The following is a 5,486-nucleotide window of genomic DNA, read 5'->3' as shown; positions in this document are numbered from 1 at the left end:
TTGGGAACGAGGGTCGTCAAGGGTCGCCGAGCGGTAGAGGAGAAACCCTAAATAGAAAGTATCGTCGGTGTGAGATACATGTACCGTCGGTGTCGGACACTACATCCACGTCCCACAAGTGACGTGGGCGTCGAAGCCCGCGCCACTTGTGGGACGTGGATGTAGTGTCCAACACCGACGGCCACATGTATCTCACACCCACGATACTTGCTATTTAGGGTTTCCTCTATCGCTCGGTGACCCTCGACGACCCTCGTTCCCGATAAAAAGAAGAGGAAGAAGAAGAAAAAAAGAGGAGAAGAAAGAATAGAGGAGTTCTTACTCCTCTATTCTTTCTTCTCCTCTTTTTTTTCTTCTTCCTCTTCTTTTTTTATCCTTGAAGCGTTGTCGAGGCCACCCCAAACCCTAGAGAAGCAGCGTCGAGGCCACCCCAAACCCTAGAGAAGCAGCGTCGAGGCCACTAATTAATATTAGTTCTATGTTTTTGCCACTAATATATCCATTTGTCATGTTTGAATAATAATTGCCATGTTGTCAATATTTGTAGAAACTATGGACACCGCCCGAGATGAAGTACAAGAAGAGTTGTTGGGGGACATAATCGCACGAGGAAGTGATGCCATCTGCTCGTTGTTTCTCAATGACACCGATGGTCTGGAAGCAGCTGGCTATGATTATGATGGCTCCGGTGACCTAATGCCGGTGCAAGAAGGAGACCGTGAGGACGACTCCGGTGACCCAATGCCGGTGCAAGAAGGAGACCGTGATGACGTCTCCGGTGACCGAACCGAGTCCGGCCAGGTATATATATTAGTTAAGCTTCTGCTGACTAGCTAATTGATGCATTCATTGTTTTGGTATGTACACATATTAATTAAGTCTTTGTTCTTTTTTCTAGCCCTCTGGATCGAGCACAACTTCGGTAAAGAGACGAGGCCCAAAGAAAAAGTTGAGCTCGGATGAAAAGTTTGAGATCATAGCAATCGCGCCCGACGGCCAACCGATTGAACCCCCTCCGGACAAAGAGCGCATTTGTTGCTCAGTGCGGGGTTTTGGTTAGGGACAAGATCCCGATCAGCATCCAGCAATGGTTTAAGCCGGCTATAGAAGACCCTGAGGTGTCTTATGTCAATGATATGCAGAAAAATGATCTTTGGACTGAGCTGAAGTAAAACCCTACTGCCAGAGGATAATCCAGAGAAGCCAATTAAAGAGCAATTAATCAAGTCTTTTGCTCTTAAGAGGATGGCAGAACTATTCAGGAGGTGGAAGAAAGAGCTGAATAAGTTTGTCGAAAATAATGAGACACCAGAATTCAAGGGCAGATATGAGAAGATCAGAGATCACTGGCCCGCATTTGTGGCCCACAAGACATCGGAAAAGAGTAAGCAGATGTCGACGACAAACAAGCAAAATGCTGCAAAGAAGAAGCATCACCATCGCACGGGGTCAGGTGGCTACCTCGTAGCCCGGCCTAAGTGGGCCAAGACTGAGAATGATCTGGTTGATAAAGGGATCGAACCAAAGACAATTAACTGGCCAGACCGTTTCCGGACTTGGTTCTTCGAGGCTGGCGGAACCTTGGACCCTGTAACGGGGAAGTGAATTTGGATGAACGATCAAATGGACATACCAGTCAGGAAGCTTCAGCAGTATATCGAAGCAGCGCAGCAAGGGACGTTCTTTCCAGACAGAGAGAACGACGAGCTCACAATGGACCTCGGCAATCCTGAGCACCCTGGACGGACACGAGGCACGCCAGGCTCCATTCCGTGGAAGGTTGGGTTTCCGGACGCAGGCGGTTACAAATCCCATGAGAGGAGGAAAAAAGTGCAGCAGACCCAAATGCAGGCGCTACAAGCAAGGGTAAAAGCGATAGAGGAACGAGAAGCAAATCACAGCAAACGTACTGTCGAAGCTTTCCCCGAAGCTACCCCGCCATCTCAGCGGAGAAGCAGCGTGGCTTCCACCGAGCTGCTTCAGCCGGAGCATGCCTTGACAGCTCCTGCCAGCTATCCCGTGGATGCTATCATGGAGTCTCAAAATTGCCACCTTATGACGCAATGGATGAATTTGAAGGTCAAGGCGGCTGTTGGCTCTGTTTATCCTACTGAACCCGGCGCAACTTTTCACTGCCGGCCGATTCCAGAAGGATATGCTAGGGTGATGGTGGATGAAATAACGGAGGGATTTGAGGACCTCCAGCTTGACCACCCTACCGGTGAAGGGGAGACTACGCTGGGGTCTGCTCTGAAGACTCCATGCCTATGGTGGAAGGATCTCATCAACCTTCCGAACTGGACGCCTCCGCCTCCTCCTCCTTCTCCGGCAAGTCAGGGCACTCCGCCTCCTCCACCGCCTCCTCCTCCGGCGAGTCAGGGCACTCCGCCTCCTCCACCGCCTCCTCCTCCGGCGAGTGACGATCAGGGCACTCGACCGGCTCCTTCTCCAGCGCGTGGCGGCACTCCGCCTCCTTCTCCGCCTGCGCCGACGCGCCCGAGCAGCCAGCCTCCTCCTTCTCTGCCTCATCAGCAAGGGTGGAAGAGACCTGCCACCACTCCGGCTGCTCTGGCGCGTCATAGTCCTTCTCCTCCGCCTCGTAAGCAAGTAAAGAAGACAACCGCTCCGTCTGCTCGGCCGGCGTCTAGCAGTACAGCCAGAGGTGGGAGGAAATACAGATGTGTTCCTTCTCTGAAGACTCCACAGAAGTTACAATACGAGAGGACCCCGGAGGAGAACACCGAGATCGCACGAGAAGAAGTGAGGAACTACTTTGAAGGGGTGAAAGCAAAGAAACATCCACCTCTGGAGGAGAAGGTAGATCCGGTGAAAGCGAAGCGCACTCTGGCTGCCCTGACAAAACCACCCAAGTCTCCGCCGAAAGGAAACTATGAGCGCATTATTGGAAAGGAATTTGCCGAAGCAGAGCGGTCGGGAAGTACTGTCAGTGATCAAAGGCTGAAAGAACAACGAGCTGGGAAACAAATTGCCCAGCTCGGCGAACAAGCGAAGCAATCGTGCCCCCCGCTCAAGGTGCCTAGCGACAACGTCGCTAATGATCCGAGGATGGTGCCCGGTTATAGCAATCTTGGCGATTACCTGCCCGACGATGTACATTATGATTTCATGGAGGTGCAGATACAAAGATACGAGTACGGGAAGCCTCTCGTCAAAGATGAAAGATCTCTATCAACGATGATGCGAAGATTGCATGATTGGTACTTGAAAATCTGCAGAGACTCTGGAGGGAGGAGTACTTTGTATGTGAAAGTTAAAAAGGAGCATGACCTCATTGGAATTGAACTGTTGCTTGTTCCATTTGAGGAGTTCTTTCAGTTTTTCAATCAATTGGCCCTCGATAAAACAAGGTCGCCTGCTACTGTCTGTAAGTAGTACTACTTCTATCATTAAGTCTCTCTATATAGCTCAGCTCTTTCATTGCATGTATTTATAATCATCCTCACTATATTATGCAGATTGAAGATCGCCAAATTGAAGAAAAAACAAGTCGGTGATATTGGGTTCATTAGCACATATCTCATAGATGCAACTCAGGTTAAATTTCATGCCACAGCTACCGAGGCCAACTTGCTACGATCGTTGGTAATAAATGAAAACAAAGATATAATACTCTTTCCTTACAACTTCAAGTGAGTGTTACTGTCTTGTGCGTATTCGGTTTCCCTTATATATTAGTCAAGGTTATAGTAATGTAATTGATGAGTTATGCATGCGTGTGCAATTTCCACTATATTCTCCTAGAGATTAAGCTTGAGCAGGGACTAGTAACCGTCTTAGACTCAAGACGAAAAGATCCCCAGGACTATGCAGACATGACTCAAATACTCGAGAAGTAAGTTAAATCGATCATTATCCACCATATCAGCAACTTTGTTCATTTCCTGATATATCAAGTAATTGTTTTCTTTGTCCGGCAGGGTTTGGAGAAAATTCACCAGAAAAGCTCCGGGACTGCTGAAGGAGCTGCAATTTAGACACCCGAAAGTAAGTACTATAGTAGCATGTTCCGCGCATCTACTAGTGATTCAAGCGCTAGTTTCATCAATACCATTTGGCATTCTTGCTTATCAGTTTGATTGACCTCTATTTCTTGTAAAGTGGTTGTGGCAGGAACAAGGGAATGATTTCTGTGGATACTACATTTGCGAGTCCATCCGCCACACGACCTGTGAGTGGGGCTACACTGATGAACAATATGAAGTACGTAAATAACAACATTCACAATTTTATTTTATTACCATCATTTGTGTTGAGTTTCATTCATTCATATATATATATATGTATTGACCCCCTTCTTTAAATTAGATGTTTCGGAAGCGGGATGAACTCCTAGCACTAGCTCGCATGCGAGCAATTCAAGAGGAATTGGCGGCATTCTTTCTTGACCATGTGACCACTGAAGACGGAGAATACTATGTGGACCCTGAGTCCGTATGATTATATTTGTAAGAGATAATTATTGTATATATGTAGCCGGTAGTGTCGGATAGATATACGAGAACTTGTTGTTCGACCAATCTCTCGAAGATGGAGAGGTGGTCGATATCACTTCTCTCTGTATGCATATATGTTCATGACGATCTTCTGTTTCCTTCGTTTGCTTACTAGCTAGCTAGCATGTCTAGTCCTCTCTATACGTATGTATAGTACGTAGCGTCGACCAAGCACGGATATAAGAGAGGACACTTCTCTCTATTAATTATAGCTAGCTAACACAATATATGAAACACCTAAATTAACCCCCCAAAACCCCCAACCCCCCCCCTTTCAAAAAAAACAAAAACCCCAGCCACAGAAATGCTGACGCGTGGATGCCTATTGGTCCCGGTTGGTGCCACCAACCGGGACCAAAGGGTCTCCTGCCTGGGCTCCGCGCACAGGCCACGTGGAGGCCCATCTGTCCCGGTTCTGGATTGAACCGGGACTAAAGGGACAGGGCATTAGTACCGACCCTTTAGTCCCGGTTCCAGAACCGTGACAAAAGGCCCTTACGAACCGGGACAACAGGCCCTTTTTCTACTAGTGTCATTTGATTTAAATTATTTTATCATCAATTATTTCTATTACAAAAAAATCAGAGAGGGAATAAAACGACTTTCCCAAAATAAAGAAATATTGAGGATTTAATAAAAAAATCAAATAAGATTTTATTTTGGAGTTTTTCATTATTTTATTTGAATTTAGGAAAAAATGTGCGTTTTTCAAAATTGCATTTAGGCCCCAAATAAATGTTCACCTTGTGCGGCTTGATTTTAGAAGCCCGGGAAAATTTATTTCGGGATTTTTGGAGTCCGTTTAGTATTTCTTTTTATTTTCCTTCTGCACGTAATTAAAAAAACGAACCGACCTAGGGGCCGTGTCCGACCCGGACTCCTGGCCCGCTAGGCTTTATAAGCCGAGGGAGGCCCAGCTGAGCCAAACCCTAGCCCCAACCCCAGCCCCCGCCCGAGCCGCCGCCGCCGCAC

The sequence above is a fragment of the Triticum dicoccoides genome, chromosome 2A (assembly GCF_002162155.2).
Source record: "Triticum dicoccoides isolate Atlit2015 ecotype Zavitan chromosome 2A, WEW_v2.0, whole genome shotgun sequence".
NCBI classification, from domain to species: domain Eukaryota; kingdom Viridiplantae; phylum Streptophyta; class Magnoliopsida; order Poales; family Poaceae; genus Triticum; species Triticum dicoccoides.
This window is presented reverse-complemented; position numbering follows the sequence as displayed.